This window comes from Callithrix jacchus, chromosome 15, assembly GCF_049354715.1.
Source record: "Callithrix jacchus isolate 240 chromosome 15, calJac240_pri, whole genome shotgun sequence".
Classification (NCBI taxonomy): Eukaryota; Metazoa; Chordata; class Mammalia; order Primates; family Cebidae; genus Callithrix; species Callithrix jacchus.
Window position 1 is genome coordinate 8,641,794 of NC_133516.1, and position 22,561 is coordinate 8,664,354.

The following is a 22,561-nucleotide window of genomic DNA, read 5'->3' on the forward strand; positions in this document are numbered from 1 at the left end:
CTTATCAGTTTCAGGAGTTTTTGGACTGAAATGATGGGGTCTTCTAGATATACAATCATGTCAACTGCAAATAGAGACAATTTGGCCTCCTCTTTTCCTATTTGAATACCATTTATTTCTATTTCTTGCCTGACTGCTCTGGCTAGAACTTCCAGTACTATATTGAATAGGAGTGGTGAAAGAGGACATCCTTGTCTAGTGCCGGATTTCAAAGAAAATGCTTCCAGTTTTTACCCATTCAGTATGATATTGGCTGTTGGTTTGTCATAAATAGCTTTTATTACTTTGAGATACGTTCCATCGATACCGAGTTTATTGAGGGTTTTTAGCATAAAGGGCTGTTGAATTTTGTCGAATGCCTTCTCTGCATCAATTGAGATAATCACGTGGTGTTTGTTTTTGGTTCTGTTTATGTGGTAAATTATGTTTATAGACTTGCGTATGTTGAACCAGCCTTGCATCGCCAGGATGAATCCTACATGATCATGATGGATAAGTTTTTTGATTTGCTGTTGCAATCGGCTTGCCAATATTTTGTTGAAGATTTTTGCGTCTATGTTCATCATGCATATTGGCCTGAGGTTTTCTTGTTGGGTCTCTGCCGGGTTTTGGTATCAGGATGATATTGGTCTCATAAAATGATTTGGGAAGGATTCCCTCTTTTGCATTATTTGGAATAGTTTCAGAAGGAATGGTACCAGCTCCTCTTTGTGTGTCTGGTAGAATTCGGCTGTGAACCCATCTGGACCTGGGCTTTTTTTGTGTGGTAGGCTCTTAATTGCTGCCTCGACTTCTGACCTTGTTACTGGTCTATTCATCGTTTCAGCTTCATCCTGGTTTAGGCTTGGGAGGACACAGGAGTCCAAGAATTTATCCATTTCTTCCAGGTTTACTAGTTTATGTGCATAGAGTTGTTTGTAATATTCTCTGATGATGGTTTGAATTTCTGTGGGATCTCTGGTGATTTCCCCTTTATCATTTTTATTGCATCTATTTGGTTGTTCTCTCTTTTCTTTTTAATCAATCTGGCTAGTGGTCTGTCTATTTTGTTGATCTTTTCAAAAAATCAGCTCTTGGATTTATTGATTTTTTGAAGGGTTTTTCGTGTCTCTATCTCCTTCAGTTCAGCTCTGATCTTAGTCATTTCTTGTCTTCTGCTAGGTTTTGAGTTTTTTTTATCTTGCTCCTCTAGCTCTTTCAATTTTGATGATAGGGTGTCAATTTTGGATCTCTCCATTCTCCTCATATGGGCACTTATTGCTATATATTTTCCTCTAGAGACTGCTTTAAATGTGTCCCAGAGATTCTGGCATGTTGTGTCTGCAAATAGACAGCTGAATTGACCAAGCAGAAGAAAGAATATCAGAAGTCGAAGATCAACTCAATGAAATAAAACTAGAAACCAAGATCAGAGAAAAAAGCGCAAAAAGGAATGAACGAAGTCTCCAAGAAATGGGGGACTATGTGAAGAGACCTAAACCCCTCACCTCAAAAGACCTTCAGTTTCGAAGAACCTTCTTTATTTCTGCCTTCATTTCATTGTTTATCCAGTCAACATTCAAGAGCCAGTAGTTCAGTTTCCATGAAGCTGTGCAGTTCTGGGTTGGTTTCTGAATTCTGAGTTCTAACTTGATTGCTCTATGGTCTGAGAGACTGTTTGTTATGATATCAGTTGTTTTGCATTTGCTGAGGAGTGCTTTACTTCCAATTATGTGGTCAGTTTTAGAGTAGCTGTGATGTGGTGCTGAGAAGAATGTATATTCTGTGGATTTGGGGTAGAGAGTTCTGTAAATGTCTATCAGGTGTGCTCGCTCCAGGTCGGAGTTCAAGCCCTGGATATCCTTGTTGATTTTCTGTCTGGTTGATCTGTCTAATATTGACAGTGGAGTGTTATAGTCTCCCACTATTATTGTGTGGGAGTCTAAGTCCTTTTGTAAGTCATTAAGAACTTGCGTTATGTATCTGGGTGCTCCTGCATTGGGTCCATATATGTTTAGGATCGTTAGCTCTTCTTGTTGTATCGATCCTTTTACCATTATATAATGGCCTTCTTTGTCTCTTTTGATCTTTGTTTCTTTAAAGTCTATTTTATCAGAGATGAGAATTGCAACTCCTGCTTTTTTTTGCTCTCCATTTGCTTGGTAAATCTTCCTCCATCCCTTTATTTTGAGCCTTTGTGTATCCTTGCATGTGAGATGGGTTTCCTGGATACAGCACACTGATGGGTTTTGGATTTTTATCCAATTTGTCAGTCTGTGTGTTTTGATTGGTGCATTTAGTCCATTTACATTTAGGGGTAATATTGTTATGTGTGAATTTGATATTGCCATTTTGATGCTAAGTGGCTGTTTTGCCTGTTAGTTGTTGTAGGTTCTTCATTATGTTGATGCTCTTTAGCATTTAGTGTGATTTTGGAATGGCTGGTACTGGTTGTTCCTTTCTATGTGTAGTGCCTCTTTCAGGAGCTCTTGTAAAGCAGGCCTGGTGGTGACAAAATCTCTGAGTACTTGCTTGTTCACAAAGGATTTTATTTTTCCTTCACTTCTGAAGTCAGTTTGGCTGGATATGAAATTCTGGGTTGAAAGTTCTTTTCTTTAGGGATGTTGAATATTGGCCCCCACTCCCTTCTGGCTTGTAGTGTTTCTGCCGAGAGATCTGCTGTGAGTCTGATGGGCTTCCCTTTGTGGGTGACCCGACCTTTCTCTCTGGCTGCCCTTACTATTTTCTCCTCTATTTCAACCTTGTTGAATCTGATGATTATGTGCCTTGGGGTTGCTCTTCTTGCGGAATATCTTTGTGGTGTTCTCTGTATTTCCTGCATTTGAGTGTTGGCCTGTCTTGCTAGGTGGGGGAAATTTTCCTGGATAATGTCCTGAAGAGTACTTTCCAGCTTGGATTCATTCTCTTCGTCACATTCTGGTACACCTATCAAACGTAGGTTAGGTCCCTTCACATAGTTTCACATTTCTTGGAGACTTTGTTCATTCCTTTTTGCGCTTTTTTCTCTGATCTTGGTTTCTCGTTTTATTTCATTGAGTTGATCTTCAACTTCTGATATTCTTTCTTCTGCTTGGTCAATTTGGTTGTTGAAACTATGCATGCTTCGCGAAGTTCTCGTATTGTGTTTTTCAGCTTCTTTAATTCATTCATATTTCTCTCTAAGGTATCCATTCTTGTTATTATTTCCTCGAATCTTTTTTCAAATTTTTTTTTTGAGGTTCTTAGTTTCTTTGCATTGATTTAAAACATGTTATTTTAGCTCACCAAAGTTTCTCATTATCCACCTTCTGAAGTCTAATTCCGTCATTTCGTCACAGTCATTCTCCGTCCAGCTTTGTTCCCTTGCTGGTGAGGAGTTTTGGTCCTTTCTAGGCCACGAGGTGTTCTGGTTTCGGGTGTTTTCCTCCTTTTTGTGCTGGTTTCTTCCCATCTTTGTGGATTTATCCACCTGTCGTCTGTGTAGTTGCTGACCTTTCGATTGGGTCTCTGAGTGGATGCCCAGATTGTTGATGATGAAGTATTTCTGTTACTTGGTTTTCCTTCTACCAGTCTAGCCCCTCCACTGTACGACTGCTGAGGTCCATTCTAGGCCCTGCTTGTCTGGGGTGCATCTATAGCGGCTGCAGAACAGTGAGGGATACTACCAGTTTCTTTTTCTGCTATCTTTGTCCCAGAATGATGACTGCCAAATGTCAGTCTTCTGGATATAGAGGGGTCAGGGAGCTGCTTGAGGAGACAGTCTGTACTTTATAGGAGCACAAGTGCTGAGCTGTGAGCTCTGTTGTTCATTTAGGGCTGTTAGGCTGCTACGTTTAATTCTGCTGCAACAGAACTCATTAAAAAAACCCTCTTTTTCTTAGATGCTCTGTCTCGGGTGGGTTGGGGCTTTCTTTGTGAGTGTCCATTGTGCTGTCCTGCCCAGCTAGGAGGCAGTCTAGTCAATATTTGCCTGCCGAGGCTCCGCCCTGCTGGTGTGAGGTTCGCCCTGTTGCTGCAGGCTCTGCCCTTCCGCTGTGGTCTCCGCCCTGCTGCCATGGGCTATGCCCTGTGGCGGAGTCTCTCTGTTGTAGCAGGTTGCCTTGGCAATGGCAGGCTGCGTCAGCAATGGGCGTGTACCTCAGTAGGGGTGGATTGCCTCGGTAATGTTGGACGACCCTCCCCCATGGAGCTGCACCGTACTGGGTTCAACTGTGCCCTAAGGGAACGTCCCCACCTGGAGTGTTTGGAATCTCCATTTTGTTTGTCCCTCTGCGCTACCCCAAACGCTGTTTTCTTGGAATCTCCTGGGCTGGCTCACTGTCCAAGTCCCATTCAGTCTCAAGTTCAGCCCTCTCAAGTCTCAGAAACCGGTTCAATGGGGCACCCAGACCAGTGCGCTTTGTGCGGAGTGCTGTGTAGTGCCACCGTGCTACAGCGCCGGCCGCTGGCCACACCGGCTGCCAGCTGCACCAGCCAAAACCTCTGCCTGGCGTCCTGTGTCTCTTTTATACCTCGGAATTTCCCCGTTCTGTGGGCAACAAAGATCCATGTGGAAATGCGGCCCTGATTCACCCTCTCCGCGCATTCACCGAGAGCTTCATTCCTGGGTTGTTCTCACTGCGCCATCTTGAGTCCTCCCTCAAGACCTATCCTGACCTATTTAATACTGGATCATGACTTCCCCGCACTCCCTAGCCCCTTTATCAAGCTTTACTTTTAATTTTTCCACAGGATTTGCTATCATCTAGCCCATTATATATTTGCTTTTTATTATGTTGATTATTTGCAGTCCATCTTCCATAGGAGATGGAAGAACATATAAACTCTTCAAAGGTAGGGATCTTTGTTTTGTTCCCTGATGGCTTCCGGGAGCCTTGAACAGCCTGATCTTAGTAAGCCCTTCATGTACTCAATCAAATGTTTGTTAAATTAACACTAAATGAATAAAGGAGTCCTCTTACTACTCTGTGAATACTAGAATTCAGCGGGCAAATATTTAGAAGGCTATTGCAATCATTTAGGTAAGAGACACTGGTAGTCTGGTCCAGAGTGGCAGCAGCATAATGGAAAGAAGTAGAACACTCCAAATGTAGTTTGTAGATATTTATGATGATAGATTGGGTAAGGGTTCAGGAGGTAGGAGAAGGAAAAGAATCAGTAAGCTTCAGATTTTCTAGATGATTAACTGGGTGGCTGGTTGTACAATGGGATGGTTAAGAGAGGAGGAAAGAGATGAGAGGTGGATTGACAGTCCACACTGAATGGTAAATTTCAGAAAGCTGTCAGCCATCCAAGAAGTGATTTCAAGCAAGTAGTCAGATAGAATGGTCGGATTAAAGATCATGGCTATATTTAGAAATGTTAGAATTATCAATAAAAGAGTAGCAATTAAATCTACAGGAATAGTAGATAAAAGGGTAGATATATTTTTATCATTTCTTAAAGAGAATCTGACTCTGGCATGTGGATCAGGGTAAAAGATACCAAGAAGGAACGATTAGTAAGGTAGAAAAAAAGCAGAGGGAAGCAGCATGACATGAGCCAAGAGAGAAAAGTGTTTCCAAAGTTGTCAAGTGCATTCTGGTTTTGGTAAAACAGTCTTCATGGCATCATTGGTGGAGGCAACCTCAGTGAAGTGGTGGGGTAGAGGCCAAATTATGTTCCAGTATATCACTATGCCTCCTTGAAATTTTATTAACCGCATACCTCAGCAGGGGGTACAATTTTCATAAGCTTTCAATACAATCAAGCCAATCCAACTACACACTTATCCCCTCGAGTAACAAGCTACAAGAGTGGTAGACAAAGAAAGTCATGTGTATTCAAGTTGCTTGAATTTATAGGGCAGGGTACGTATGTTGGGCACCAAGTAGTACCACCTTAGCATCACCAAATCTAAGGAGCGAAGAGGGTTTTGAAGGGACGTCCAGGGAGAGAAAATATACAGCATGCACATCTATTCTCATCAATCACAGCATTTCCTCATAAGCTTGGAGAGTGTCAGAGGCCCATAGTGCTCCAGGCAGCCCTTACAGCTTGACCATAGTTGACACAGGAATTGAACCCATTTGCTTTCCCTATCCCAAGTCCCATCCCAGTCTCAGCTCCTTGTCTAGTTTTCTCTGCTTCACCTCACAAGAGCAGTCTGTTTGCTTTTGCTTCAACCAGAGTAGGGAACGCCTATGCTCTTCTTTAGGTGGAGCCAAAAGCTGAGCCTCACTATCTTCCACTCCTTAGAAGTTGTTAGAACCTTAAGAGTCACCATCATCTTTTTCTTTTGTCCCCACTTACCAACCTTTCAGATATTTGAAGACAAATTATTACGTATCCCTAGAATTTCTTTCCTCTGTAGTAGAAGTAGCTTCGGCATCTTTACCAAAGGTTCCTGGTATTAAATAGTTTCTGTTTCATAGCATCTCATTAACTTTTATCAGCACTCCCATTTTCCTTAAAAACATGTACGCCTCTACTACTACCTACACCACCATGCTTTACATGCCCAGAGCAAACTAGAAAACTAGAAGGCTGGCTCTAAATAACAGAGAAAAGCATCTATTTCTAACTTACGTTTAGTCCTAGCTACCAGATGCTAGAAGATTTCCCCAAGGAGAGTGAGGGAGTATGAACAGTCTAAAGGGCTCTGTGGAGATACAGGGAGATCCTGCAAAGCAGGCATACGTTCCAGCTGTTGCAACTTCAGCAGTCTAACTGCCAAGCAGAACAGATGACTCATTCCCAGGACGTTTTTCCCTTGGGCCATGTGGACTTTTGGACTGAAATATCTAGCAGAATAAAAATAGATTCTGAATAAAATTACAGCATATTGAAGATGAATAAATTTGGCTCTAACAGCCTAATAAAACATACCGAATTGTCTTTTAGGCAATTTTTACATAAAGGAAACACTATTATCAACCCCTCTTAAGCATTTCAAAGGAAATTTTTTACCTGATTTTTCAGGTCTCTTATAAGTTACTTTATTAGAGCCATATGGGGAATTAATAAAAATAAAAGTATTATATTTTATTTTCAAATAGATTTTAAACTCCTTAAGGGCAAGGGCAGGATTTTTCATGTATTTTATCCAGTGATTAGAAAATAAAAAATATATAAACTATGTGCTTCTTTTCATAAAAATAATTAATGAATAAGTGAAAATATGATACAAGCAAAGGAAATAATCTTAAACTTCTGGTTAGTCTTGTTTTCATTGCTGGTCTGCAGAAACCATGAACAATTTCAAACTGCCCTTTGGAAATGTATCTCTTGTATATGCCACTAATATCAGCAGCTTGTACAAATGATGTGGAAAAACACTGAGGCCTTCTATTTACCCAAGAAGAAGACCTTATTTCTTTATCTACCCTTCTCTTTCTTGTCTTTCCTCCCTTTGCTAGTAGCTTTTTATGTTCATCAGCAGGTTCTCTTAAATAACAGTGTACTACTCAGAAACATCAGCTATAGCCATCTCTCTGGAGGATTTCATGAGTGTTTTAGTTGGTTTAGGCTGAGAGATTCCCAGCCTTGCTTATTTTCTCTTTCTTTATGCAGTGCTTAACCCCACTGTTCCCATTTCCAGTAAATCTTGTCACTACCAGTAGTAAGAAAGGATGGTGTCACCCTGCCTTAAATCCCATACCTCATGGTCTGCTGGCCATAGCTAAAGCTTTAACTTCATAAAGCTTATTGTATAAGAAGCTGTCAATAGAACCTTGGTTTGGTTGAATAACTTGAAAAATTAAATTAAAATAAGGGTAAGTTTAGTCAATCTTGGCTTTAATCTTTCTGAGAGAAATGCTTTTCAAAATAAAAATCCTTAGGATAAAGACATTTTCAAATTATTGGCAAGAAACTAGAAAAGAAATTGGTATACTCTTAAAAATATAGGGATATATGCACTTACTTTGTGAATAAATATTGTTTTAATTTACTTACATAAATTGCGACCTCCCCTTGCCTTTGGCCAAAAGACTCTCTGTGTAAAAGTGTTCACGTTCTTTCACGCTGAAAAAAAAAAAAAAAAAAAAAAAAAAAAAAAAAAATATATATATATATATATATATATATATATATATATATTATGTCAGCTGGATTTCTCTTCAATTCTATGTTACTCACTCCAGTTATATATTTTCATGATAATCTTTATAACACTACTTACGTGTGCGTGTGAGTATGCACAAATCCATCTGCATTGACACTTGTGAGATGTGAACTTCTTTTCTTGATATTTTATCAACCAAAAGGATTTATCCCTTTCCTTAAAAGTAAGCCAAAGAGAATAACAACATTTTAATGCTGCAAAGTTCCCCGGAGATCATATAGTTCGACACTGTCGTTTTACAGATGAAGTAACTGAAACCCGGAGGTTAAATGACTAGGCAAATATCATAGAGAGCAATATAAATGGCTTTGCAGACCTCAAAGTAGCTCATTCATTGGCTTGCAATGACCCTGGTGCTCTCCCACCTGATCTTAAATACCCATCAGTCTCACAACATCTCATACTTAAAGCATTTATATCAATCAATAGAGATTAGGTAAGTAGAAACATTGTTCTTTCATGGATATTGTTAAATCCGGGACTGAAGTGAAGAAAATAATAAATTTAGCACGACTTGTCTTTGATATTCCTTTCCACTGGTTTCTCATCCTCTTGCTTTCCTGTTTTGCCACCTTACAGGTCTCTGTTTTCTGAAGTCTGCTCCCAGCACCATTCCTACTGGAGTTTTTAATTTCCTGCAGTGACCCAGATCTTTCTACACTGATTCACTGTCTAACCAAACTTAAAATCATGTCCTATTCATCTGCATAACAAAGCCCTACTATGGTGAACCATGACCTAGAGGCCACTACCATTTCCCCAGTCCTTCAAAACACTGACTTACCTATAATGTCTTGGCATTTCAAATATTAAGGCATGAGTAGGATGAGGAATAATGTTCCCCACATCTCATAGCTTTAAATATTGATCCTTTGAATGGAGTAATTCTAGAACAGGATTAATTCCTAGGTAGGTGTGCTCCTTCTCCAAACTCAGTCCCTGCTTGTGCATCATAATAATTCTGATAGTTATTTTCATTGTTTTGCAACTGTCCCTAGCTGTCTTCCACCAGATCCTATCATCTTTTTCTCCTTGACATTTTCCTGTGTCAGTAGCAAGTTTTCAATTAAGGAGCATTTGTTCTTGTGAATTTTTCTCTGACTAACCTAACAGACTGTATTTTACAATACTAATACAGTTGTTCCTACTTATCCACAGTTCACTCTCGACAGTTTTAATTTCCCCAGTACAAAAATATTAAGATATTTTGAGATAGAGAATGAGAGTGAGAGCACATATTCACATGTTTATTACAGTATAACTGTTATAATAGTTTTATTCTATTATTGTTATTGTTAATCTCTTATGTGTTTATAAGCTACATTTTATCATAGATATGTGCATATAAGAAAAAACATAGTAAGTATGAGATTTAGTACTATACATGTCTCAGGCATCCACTGGAGGTCTTGAAACATGCCTGTAATGGGTAAGAAAGGATGACTGCATGTCATTTACCCTTCCTCACTTTATGCTTTGTTTGTTAAGGTCAGCTGAGGTCTCTTGACCTGGATATGTATACATACTAATATAAACAACTTAGTCTCACCTTACAATAGTTATAAGAATAGGCAGGGCATGGTGGCTCATGCCTATAATCCCAGCACTTTGGGAAGCCAAGGTGGGCAGATCACTTGAGGCCATGAGTTCCAGACCAGCCTGACCAATATAGTGAAACCCATCTCTTCTAAAAATAGAAAAAATGAGCTGAGTGTGGTGGTGCATGCCTGCAATCCCAGCTCCTTGAGAGGCTGCAGCATGAGAATCACTTGAACCAGGGAGGAGGATGTTGCAGTGAGCCACGATCATGCCACTGCCTTCCAGTCTGGGCAACAGAACAAGACTCTATCTCAAAAAAAAAATAGCTATAAGAATAATTATAATAAAGATATACTTCCTAGATATCAGATAGCTCAATAGACTAACACTTTACATGCTTTGTCCCATGTAATTATTTCAATAATACTTTGATCTATATTATTAATATTTCTTGATTTATTGACATGGAAACTGCTGGGTGTGATCTTAGGCAAATTATTTGCCTTTGTCAGTCTCTCTAAAATGAGAATGATAATAATACCTACCTCACTGAGGATTCAATGAAATAATTCACACAAAATATTTATCACAGTGCCTAAATTACAGTAAGTATTCTATAAATGCTAGCATTCACTGAGTAACGTATCCCGTTCATACAGCTAGTAAGTGCTAGAGCCAGGGATCAAAGGTAGGCAGTCGGCTTTCAGAGATATATTCTGCTAACCCTAAATGGTACTAATAAAGCACTTATAAATGATAATTGGTATGGAATATGATTAGCCTAGACTCTGAAGTATGAAAACAGCTAGCTACTTACAGTCTACTTTTCCAAATGAACTTAAGTTTGATGCCTTGAAGTTTATTTTTAACTTTGCCATCTCCTTTAGCAAATGTAAAACTCTGCAGCAGTGTTTACATTCATGGAACACATTTATTATAAGCACTGACATAAACATGTTGTCAAAGATAAGCCTACAATCAAGACAAAATTAAGAAAGGGTATTTGTTTATAAACTTGCAGCAAGAAAACTTATTGCTTGTTTCAGCAGGGGTTCAAAAGTTTTAGAAAAGAGACCAAGTTTTATAGAGGAAATATTGAAACAATCCAATCGGCCAGTGTTCTATTAAGGTGGGATTTCTAGAGAGGACTTTCCAGTTGGTTTTCAGATAATTTGGCAGTTCTTCGTTGACTGTAGAAGGGCAAGCAGCAGTTTGGGGATGTTTCAACATGAGGATGTGGAGCGCTTGATGTGTGGAGCCGAGGACTTTCTAGGCTGGCCATTTTGGGAACAAGTGGGTTCGATGGTGGCTGTGATGGTAGATCATTTCTCAATACTCCCAAGTGATGTCCATTAGAACCCTATCAGAAAGGCAGGGCAGCCATTATCACTCCCCCCTTGCTAGTGAACAAATTGTAGCAGATAAATTAAAGTTTCCTAAGGCCACAGAGCTACAGTGTTAAAATGAAAAACCTGGACTAGGTTTTCACATTCCCTGTTCCTTGTTCTTTCCACCGTGTCACACTGATGTCATATCTTTTTTGCCAACTTAGACATTTTTGATTAAAAAACTAGTAATCCTTTATTTAATATAGAATTAAAAGGTATTTTCACCATGTACTAAATAAAAGATTTGGAGATCATTTTTAACTCCACAGATCATTAGAAGGAAGAATATAAAAGCGACATGCAATGTTATTTAAAGGGTTTTTCCTGTTGACCTCTGGAAGAAAGATTTACCAATCTGAATGATCTCTTGCTTCTCCTAAATATCTCTTACAACCATGTACACAGTGTGAAAGCACTATCTATTTTATATATAAATATACTATGTATAAAATGTATTTTTCTTATCTTGAACCTTTTCTAAGGCTTATTCTGCACTTCTTATTTTTCTTGTTGACAGCTAAAGCTACTGAGCAAGAAGAAATCTTTCTTGTAACTGGTAAAGTGGTCAGTTAAAACACAGAGGGACTTTTTCCTCCTACACAAAATCTCTTCTCCACTTTTGCAAAGACTAGCCTTAAGCAATGTCTTCTTGCTCAAAAATAGCATGACATAGTGGAGAGCCCTGAGAGGATTGAGGTCATTTAGGTGCCTGAGCAACAGAGAAAGTACAGGCAACTTGCATAACCAGTTTTAGTGAATACCTTAAAAATATATCTGCAGAGTTCATTTCCTAAAACTTTTCATGTCAATTAGCATTAGTAACTGTAGAAGAAGTTGCAGTGCTTGCCTCACCACAATCTCTATTGCTTCATCCTCTTTCTCTCCCCTGCCGCTAGCCTCATCTGTGTGAAGATTATTGATGCCAGCAAGTGAATTAAAGGAATTAAAGTCAGAATTCTCCTCAAAATTATATCTATTACAGAAATTAGTGATAATTACTATAATCCATCTTTGGTAATGCAAATACATTTTCTGAAAATTGCAAAGAAAATAAAGATTAAGATTTATATCAAAAATCTACAGAAAAGCCTAGTATAATTTCAAAGTGTTATTTTTAACTCAGTTGCTTATTTTTTAGAAAGGAATACAGTTTACAGTTTGCTATTAGCATACATCAAAGAAAAATAAAAAGAAAGTTTCAAAGTAGTAAGACTATAAAGGCAAACTAAAGCCTTTCTATGATTAGTGTGAATAGTCTGGGGAAGGGAGAAGAAAAAAGACCAATAAGCTGCTCCTTCCTGAGGCAGTGCTTCGTTGGCTGTGGAGAGAAACAAGCCAAGCACTGAGGCAAAGGTACATTCCAGAGGGAACATGGTAGCTGGGAAGTGCCTGGATTTCAAGCTAACATTTTTGTTGGTTCATGCAAGCAAAGTGAAAGGTTAGTGATAAAGGTAATGAATTATACCATAAACATTCATCCATCTCTATATTCTTTTCTCTAAATTATCATCATTAAAATTAAAATCACCTGTTATAAGACTTTTATTTTCTATAAAATAAAAATACATAGAAAAATGATTATTAAGTCATGAAGGCACAGAAAGAGTACTACGACTTAGAAATCCTAGAAAATCCTTCTAGAACTTAAGCCTCTCTTTTTGGAAATAATGACAGTAGCAGCTATTATCACCCAGCGGCAGTATATTTAGCTAACAGAATAATCTTTTTGGAAAATGGTTTTAACTTCTTGCATATAACATCTAAAAGTAAAGGCACAAAATGATGTCTAATGTATTGCCAAGACATACATATATTTTTTGCCTGGGTTGAATAATGGTGTCGTTGTCTGAAGTCTCCCTTTGACTCCCCCCCAAATTAGTTAAATCTGGCAGCATCATTGTATTAACCCAGCCCAAAATTTCAAGTATGTTTGACTTAGGCCAGGACTACAAAGTTATCTGAAGGTCAATTCGTAGAGCAGTTAATTGGATCATTAAACGACTACCTAATTTAATTATTATGAGAACTCAATTAACAGGGCTGTGAAATAAATGATTTCATCATTTCATTTATTTTTGCAACTAAACTGAATACACATGTATGCATATATATATATATATATACACACATGCATATATATATGTATACATATAATGTATATATATATGGAGACAGAACAGATAAATATATATGAAGAGAGACTTCTATTATGAAAATTGAATTATGTGATTATGGAGGCCACGAAATCCTATGATCTGCCCTCTGAAAGCTGGAGACCCAGGAAAGCTGATGGTGTTAATTCATTCAGTCTGAGGCTGAAGTCATGAGAGCTGGTAGTGCCAAAGGCAGAATGTCATCTCATGTACCCTATAAATGTGCATACCTACTATGTACCCACAAAAAAATAAAAATAAAATTTTGATGAATGTTCCAGCTCAAACAGAGAGCAAATCCCTCTGCCTTCCCTCTGCCATTTTGTTCTGGGCCCTCAATGGACTGGATGATGCCAGCCTACATTGGTGAGGGTGATCTTTACTCAGTCTACTGATTCAAATACCCATTTTTTCCAGAAACACCCTGAAATGGTGTTTTACCAGCGATCTAAGCATCCCTTAGCCCAGTAAAGTTGACACATAAAATTAACCATCACACTCACTTTGAATGTTTTCCTTTATACTTACTAGGTTCATTTCCTTTAACTGTCTCTCATATGACAAGATCTAAAGCACTACATTTTTCCTGGATGATATGGCAGAATTGAACACTACATTCCAACTGTAGATTGATCAGCCTAATCAACTGTCTTAATTTGGATACTTCAGTTTTATTATTGTTATTTTAAATTCAGGGGTTACACGTGCAGGTTTATTACTTTGATATATTGTGTAATGGTGAAGTTTGGGATTCTAGTGTACCTATCACCCAAATAGTGAACACTATACCCATTAGGTAATTTTTCAACCCTCATCCTCCCTACCCTCCCTGCTTGTGGAGTCCCCAGTGTCTATTATATCCATCTTTATGACCCTTGTTTAGATGCCACTTGTAAGTAAGAACTTGTGGTACTTTATTTTCCGCTTCTGAATTATCTCACTTAGGATTGTGGCCTCTAGCTCCATCCACATTGCTGCAAAAGACATGATTTCATTCTTTATTATGTCTGCATGGTATTCCATGATGGATATATGCCACATTTTCTTTTTGTGATCATCTGTTAATAGATACTTTGGTTGATTACATGACTTTGCTATTGGGAATAGTGCTGTGGCAAAGATGAGTGCAGCTGTCCTTTTTATACAATGATTCATTTTCCTTTGGAAAGATATCCAGTAGTGGGATTGCTGGGTTGAGTGGTACTTCTATTTTTAGTAATTTAGGATAGATGCGTCAGTTTTAAAGCATTTTCTTGAGAATATCACCGAGAACCTAAGTTTGCATTTACTTTCCTGAACATCTGTATCTAGTTGTCAGCTAAAATTATTGGCTCCTAATAAGTCTACAGGCAATTGAAATGCTTAAGTATTTTTGCTACATCTTCTCTTTTCTATATTTGGACAGCTGTTTTAATTTATTTGCATATCTTCTACATTAATTCTATCATGTTTCTATTTTTCACCTATAATCCAAATCTGTCAAAAATGTCTTGCATCAGCTCTATCATTCAGTATATTTGCTATTCCCTCCAGGTTATACCACTGCAGATTGAACACATTCACCTCCCATGTCTTTAAGTCACTAACAGAAATGCAGGTCAGGCCTAAGGTCACAGCCCTGCAGCTTGTCAATCAAAACATCCCTCCAACTTGACAGCGATCCATTAACCAACTGCCTTTGTGCCATGAAATGCTGCAATAGATAAAAATCTACTCCTGGATGGTTTTGCCTACATTTTTTTCTAATGTTTTTATGCTGTTAGGTTTTATGTTTAAATCTTTGATCCTTCTGGAGTTGATTTTAGTGTAAGGTGACAGATAGGGGTTCAGTTTCTGCTTTCTGCATATTGCTAGCAAGTTTTCCCAACACCATTTATTAAACATGGAGCCCTTTCCCCATTGCTTGTTTTTGCTGGGTTTGTCAAATATCAGATGATTGTAGATGGGTGGTGTTTCTTCTGGGGTCTCTGTTCTGTTCCATTGGTCTATGTCTCTGTTTTTGGTACCAGTACCATGCTGTTTTGATTAATGTAGCCTTATAGTATAGTTTGAAGTCTGGCAGTGTGATGCCTCCAACTTTGTCTTTTTGCTTAGGATTGTCTCGGCTATGCTGGATCTTTTGTGATTCCATATGAAGTTTAAAGTGGTTTTTTCCAGTTCTGTGAAGGTTATTGGTAGCTTGATGGGGATAGCATCTGACAAAGGGCTAATATCCAGAATCTACAAAGAACTAAAAGAGATATACAAGAAAAAAACAAACAACCCCATTCAAAAGTGGGCAAAGGATATGAACAGACACTTTTCAAAAGAGGACATAGATGAGGCAAACAAACATGAAAAAATGCTCATCATCACTGGTCATTAGAGAAATGCAAAACAAAACCACATTGAGATACCATCTCACGCCAGTTAGAATGGCAATCATTAAAAAATCTGGAGACAACAGATGCTAGAGAGGATGCGGAGAAATTGGAACACTGTTACACAGTTGTCAGCAGTGTAAATTAGTTCAACCATTGTGGAAGACAGTGCGGCAATCTCTCAAGGATCTAGAAATAGAAATTTCATTTGACCTAGCAATCCCATTACTGGGTATATACCCAAAGAACTATAAATCGTTCTACTCTAAAGACACATGCACATGTATGTTCATTGCAGCCCTGTGTACAATAGCAAAGACCTAGAACCAACCCAAATGCCCATCAATGATAGACTAGACAAAGAAAATGTGGTACATATACACCATGGAATACTACACAGCCATAAAAAACGATGAGTTCGTGTCCGTTATAGGGACTTGGATGAATCTGGAAACCATCATTCTCAGCAAACTGACCCAAGAACAGAAAGCCAAATACCATATGTTCTCACTCCTAGGTAGGTGTTGAACAACAAGAACATGTGGACTCAGGGAGAGAAGCATCACACACAGGGGACAGTTGGGGGGGGGTAGGAGAGAGACAACAGGGGGTGGGGAGGGATAACATGGGAAGAAATGCCAGATATAGTATGCACCTATAGTAAAATAATTTTTTTTAAAAATCTACTCATTGGTATTTTGAATTAGCCTTAACTTTTCTATCTTTTACACCAGGGTCATGTCATTAAAAGTGATTAAGTTTATATTGGTTATATAAAAATAATAGATGGACTATCATTTTTTGGTTCATAGTTATGCATTTACTATAGTGTACATTAAATATATCATTGGTACAATACAAACCTAGGACTTAAAAGATATTTTTACTTAGGGTGAGGCTAAGAAAAATCAATGAGTTAATTTTTTAAATCTAAGTAAATAAAAGGATAGTGTATCAATATGGCAAAAATATAAAGGTGACAAAAATCAGCATAAACTTTTACAGTTTCAGTTTTCAATACACAAAGACATTATCTGACCCACAGAAAACTAAAGTAGGGAGTACATGAGAGACATTATCAAATGCCTTACAGAATACACAGGTCCTATTCTTAATCAGAAAGTTTCAAGAAAAATAAGAAAAGAGTTTAACATAATTTTACTTGTCTTAAGCACAACTTTTACCAGTTTCTAGTAATCAATACTTCCTTTATAGAAGTAGGCAGGGTTCAAATATAGCAATAGACATGTACACTTCAGTACTTTTTTTCTAAGGTGCTAACAAGCCATCTGCTTAATAATCTGCTTCGCCATTGTGTGTGGCCTCCAGCTTTATAGGGACTTGGATGAATCTGGAAACCATCCAAGACTTGTGAGTCTATGATTTCTAGATATACTCTTACATCCACTGTGGAAATTGGGGTATTTCCTATCTCCAGTCTTTTGACACTTCAACTACCCAAAATTCCTTCAAAACTCCTAAGTCACAGACGGATGTTTTTTCCTTTTTTGCTACTTTAACATGTACTTGATCTGACCCTAAAGACTTGAACTAATTTAGACCATCTGCAGGGTCTCATCAGTCAGTCAATAAACATTTTGAACATGTAATAGATGCAAAGCAATATGTTTAAAATTGTTTCCCCCGGGGAACTTAGAGTTTAGCAGGGGAGACAGATGCTATAAATAAATGCATATTTAAACACAAGAGCTGTAAAAGGAATATGTACAGAACATCGTGTGAATACAGAAAGGAACTATCCACCTTTCTGTGACTTTAAAGAGGTGGAGATATGTAAGGGGATCTTAAAGACTGTCCATGAATTCTGCAGGCAAAGAGAGGTATTTATACCAACGCATTAGTAAGGTAAATGATCACTGAGAAGTTTGGCAAAGCTAGAACTCAAAAAGCATAAAAATATACCATGAAGGGCCCTGTGTGCCATGGTAAGAAGTCTGTACTTAGAAATTATAGAGAACAAAAATAATCCTTAAGCAGGGGAATGACAAAGTTTATTTTCAGAGAAATAATGTGTGAGAGTAAAGAAGTTATCTTCTTCACTGGATTAGAGGTTGAGGAGAGGAAATGCATGCCAAGCAGCAGGAAGAACTCTTAAAAAGGCTACTGAGATAATGCAGGCAAACAATGAGGGCCAGAATTAAGGTGCTATCATATTTTTGGCTTCAATTCCTCATCAACATGTTCTTCTCCTTCCTGTTTAATAATTATCTTTAGCCTGGCACATGGTTCAGGACCGTAACCCCAACACTTTGGGAGGTCAAGGTGAGTAGATCACTTAAGGCCAGGAGTTTGAGACCAGCCTGACCAATGTGGTATAACCCTGTCTCCACTAAAAAATACAAAAATTAGCCAGGTATGATGGTAAACACCTGTAATCCCAGCTACTCAGGAGGCTGAAGCATGAGAATCGCTTGAACCCAGGATGCCAAGATCACATCACAGCACTCCAGCCCAGGCAGCAAAGCAAGACTCTGACTCAAAATAATAAATTATATTAATTATTATTTTGATAGAGGAGGTAAAAACAAAAGAGCATTAAATCTATTTCTCTATCACCTGTTAACATTAGAATTTTCCTGAAGGGAGAACTGTCATTGTCTTGGTTTACTGCTTATGATAATTTTTTTAATTTAAACAAGCAAAAGCCAGTGTTTTGTTAGTATGTTATAAGCTTCAGATTATTCTACCCTTTTATCCTTCTTGACACAATTATTACAGGTTTCGCTTACCTTTTCTATTTGAATTTGGTTACAAATATCTATCAAAATTTGCCAGATATCTCCCAATATGTATCTGTTTCATTTTCATTTATGAATAGAACTTCCAAAGAGGCAGACACAAATATCTACAATAAAGTTTGCATTTCCCACCCTTCACTGTAGCTAAGTGTGGCCATCTGACTAAATATGTCCAAGAGAAGAGGAAATGGCATGTATCTTAATGGCATAGAGCTACGCTTTTCTTTGCTTCCTTCTTACTGGTGGATGAATTACAGAAGTGATGGCTGAAACTAGAGCAGATATACCACAATAGATCACTGGCTGACCTCAAGAATGATGCTGATGCTCAGCAAAGCCACAAGGAAGGCTGGATCCACAAGAACCTTGTGGGGCACATACTGTACCAGTCATCAACTATTCAACTTCAGGCTTTAACAAGAAAGAGAAATAACTTATGTCATGTTAAAATGTATGCAACTTTAAGTTCTTAGCAACAAAGCCTAATCATAACATGATATCCTCTCTTTTAAATTTTAATCTCTTTCTCCTCTTCTTTAAACATCATAAAATTCAGGCCGGGTATGGTGGCTCACACCTGTAGTCCCAACTCTTTGGAAGGCCAAGGTGGGCGGATCATTTGAGGTCAGGAATTCAAGACCAGCCTGGCCAACATGGTGAAACTCCATCTCCACTAAAAATACAAAAATTCGCCGGGTGTGGTGGTAGGCGCCTGTAATCCCAACAACTCAGGAGGCTGAGATAGAAAAATAACTTGAACCCAGAAGGCAGAGGTTGTGGAGAACCTGGATTGTGTCACTGTACTCCAGCCTGGTGACAGGAGTGAGGCTCCATTAAAAAAGAAAATCATAAAATTCAAACAAAAGAATAAATAAAAACATCACTGGCATCCTTCCTCCATATCACCCAATTCTTGCAATAAAGATGAAAAAGAGAAAACCAAACATTTATTATATAGTATAATAATAGAATTATAATTTTATAATTATATATTATATATATTTTATATGTATATTACATAAATAATGAAGGTATGTTTATTAATTATGTTCATTAATACATAAATGTATTTTTATTACATAAACATACATATAAAAAACAGGGATTATAGTTGCGAGAATTAAATGAGGCAATCTATAAAACTCTTAGCACAATGCCCTTTTTATTGTAACTGCTCAATAAATAAGAGCTGTCATTACTTAGCATGACTTAGTGGGCCTTACATCCCTCATTTCCTTTCATTGGTTTTACAAACTCCAAATTGAGTCACTTTTACACTTTTACATCTCGAAGCAGTTATCTCTTCCTTATCAGATTTGGCTTGGACTACAAGTTTACTCCACTCCTTTTGAAGGAAAAAAATGACACCCACAAATATACTACCACTTTTTTGGTGTCTTCTTTGAACAAGGTATGCCTTTGGGCTTTTCCATTACTTACTTTTAGTTCTAAATGCCATCCCACCATGGTCCCAAGATAATAATTACATACTGTCTTAGCATGCCAAATTTGCTTTCTTCCTTATTTATATTCTGCACTGGCATGAAGCTATTTCAGGCCAAAAATACTATTGATGTTCCTCTTCTTTATTTTCTCCAGTGAGAATACATCATTTCCACTATTGATCTATCAGTGCCAGGCTTCCTTTCCTGTATCCTATTTGGTTTTAAAGTGTTTTTAAAATATTATCACTAAACTCGTTTCAAATTTGAAGTTGCCTTCTGGGCTTTTCCAGATATGTTCCAACATTCCCCATGCACCCAAATATTACAGGAAACCCATGCCTATCTCATGGCACTCAGTAAACTACTCACTTCTAATAGCTTTTTTTCATCATTTAAGTTCTTCAAGACTCCAAAGTCACTTGTAAACTATTTTATGCTTCTTTTGATGGTTCCTTTTACCACCAATTGTGAGTAATAATCAGTAATTTCAATGTCTTTGAGGCTCCCTATCTCCTTATCAACTCTTCATGCAGTTAGATCCATAGTTTTCTTCAGTACAGACAAAACATCCACCATGAAGTTGCTTTTCCCTGAGACACTGTAGACTTTCTTAAATGTTTTAAATTTCTGAATTTGCAATGTCAGTTTTTGAATGTGAAAACAATTTCAATAAGGCTGCCATTTCACAGAGTTAATGTGTAATGGAGCCATAATGAAGAGTCATTATTCTTCCTTTGACACTCACTATCACAGAACTTAAATTTCCTGACCCCAAATTCTAAAAATCTAGTGGGGGATCAAGAGTGACATGCATAGAATAAATACTAAACAATGAAAGACTATAATAGATACTATGCTAAGTTGCAGAAAAACATGGTAAGTACTAAAATATGAATACAATACTGCAGGAAAAGGAGATTGATACAGATTTAATACATTGGGAATGATTTTATGAAGAAGGTAGAAATTTAACTGGGATTTTAAGACTAGTCAGCATGAGACAGGCAATAGCTTGTAGAATAGTTTTTTAGGAAAGTTAAGGAACATATGAGGTATATTCATAACACCTTCCCAAGACACTGAGGACACCAGGCTAACAAGCACAGAAGGTATGTATTGTTACCAGCAGTAGTTTCTAAGTAGAGAGGACTCATGACATGGCGGACCATGGGGCTCAGACATTAGAGAAAGCGTGGAAGACCATAGTGTTTCCCAAACTAAAACTTCATGGAGATAGCCCCACTTATCCACAAGTTTTCTAGACGAATTCTTAAATTTTGTGTTTTTATTTAATTAAGCAAATAGATATAGTTTGATAGATTTATCCTAATCGCCATATTAATACCATGTACTGACAAGAGATTTTAGTACCCACATTTCATTATCTACATTATAATATTGAAACAAACCACTTTTAATTATTGAGACCTCCTGAGGACAAAATAGAGATTGAATCAAAACATAAATGATGGTGAACAGTGACTTCAGCAAGGTGGTGAAATAAGAGTTCTCCAGCTTCACTTTCCCCAACAGAAGTTCAGCTAGCAGCTATTCACAGACAAGAATACCTTTGTGAATATCCCATAACTTGGAAGTAAGGCTGAGACACACCTACCTGTGTCACAGAACTTAGAAAAGCTACACTTGAAGGGCAAGAAGAATGGTTCTACCTGATTATGTTGTACTTCCCAGGTCAGGACAGCACCACACACAGAAAACTCCCCCCTAGACTGTTGGTTTCTACATTGGGAAAAAATGAGTTGGAGGCAGACATTCAGCTTCTCCACCATTTTAGGACCTTTGCAAGAGGCTTACTTCTGTCTCGTCCCACAGGAAACACTGGTAGTACCAGCAGGCTATACTACTTGGGTCAGTTAGAAACAAAGAATGGGGGTGGGGTTCACGGTGACCAGAGTGCAGATTTTGGCCACTGCTCCGAATTCTGGCCAAAGGCACCACACCAGAGATACTAGCGAATACCATCATGTTGCAGGAAGCATGTCTACAAGTCTATCAGGCTCAAGTCCCTAGACAATATTCACACACAGCACCAGTGTTCTCTTTAAGGTTTTCCCAGGCCAGGAGGTAACTGCAGATTGGTGATTATCCTTGGAGGGAGCATGTAGCCTCACCCCACCCCAATGGCCAAGAGGTAATCCAACCCGTGCTTTCCTTAAGTCTTCCCCAAGCCAGGAGGTAACTACAGGCCTGTGAGTATCCTCCAAGGGAGCATCTGGCCCCACCCAAACCCAGCTGTTGAGTAGAAACTCCATTAAGCCTCAGTGCTTTGCTTAAACCTTCCCTAGGCCAGGAGGCAAGCCCAAATCCATACAGATCTTTGGAGATAGTCTCTGGCCCTACCCACTCCATGTGGCTAAGCAGTAACCCCATACACCTCACCTAACCTCAGAGGCCAAGCACACAGCCCTGCCTAAAGACAGGAGTATCTTTAGGCAGATTCCAGACAGGAGTATCTCCTAACAACCTTGCCTGATCAGAAACTATCAGAGCCCAACGACACCTCTGCCTAATGGTAGAGTCTGGTCAGTAGTTTCACCAGACCACAAGCACAGCCAGCAGTACCATTCAGCCTCAGAGCACAGGAAGTGACTCAGCCCAAGAAGAAAGACTAACCCTAAGACATGCCTGTTGAGGGTTGCTACCATCTGGTGTATCCAGAACCTCAGGATAGACTAAATAGTAAAGGTCTCTCACCACCAAAGAGCAACTGTAAAGGCCAGCAAAGGTGGTGTTTTCTTCAAGTGCACAGGTGTAAGTGTAAAGACACAAGGATTTTGAAAAATTGGGGAAAAATGCAACTAAAAGAAACTAAT

At 38.3% G+C, this 22,561-nt stretch overlaps 1 long non-coding RNA gene across 1 annotated transcript in view; it reads right to left on the reverse strand.

Moving 5' to 3' along the window:
* LOC144579417 (uncharacterized) overlaps positions 1-22,561 on the reverse strand; it is a 102,913-nt gene that overhangs the window by 56,072 nt on the left and 24,280 nt on the right. Inside the window, exon 2 of the long non-coding RNA XR_013526882.1 lies at positions 7,915-7,983. This is a non-coding gene — a long non-coding RNA (uncharacterized LOC144579417). The remainder of the gene's footprint in view (positions 1-7,914; positions 7,984-22,561) is intronic.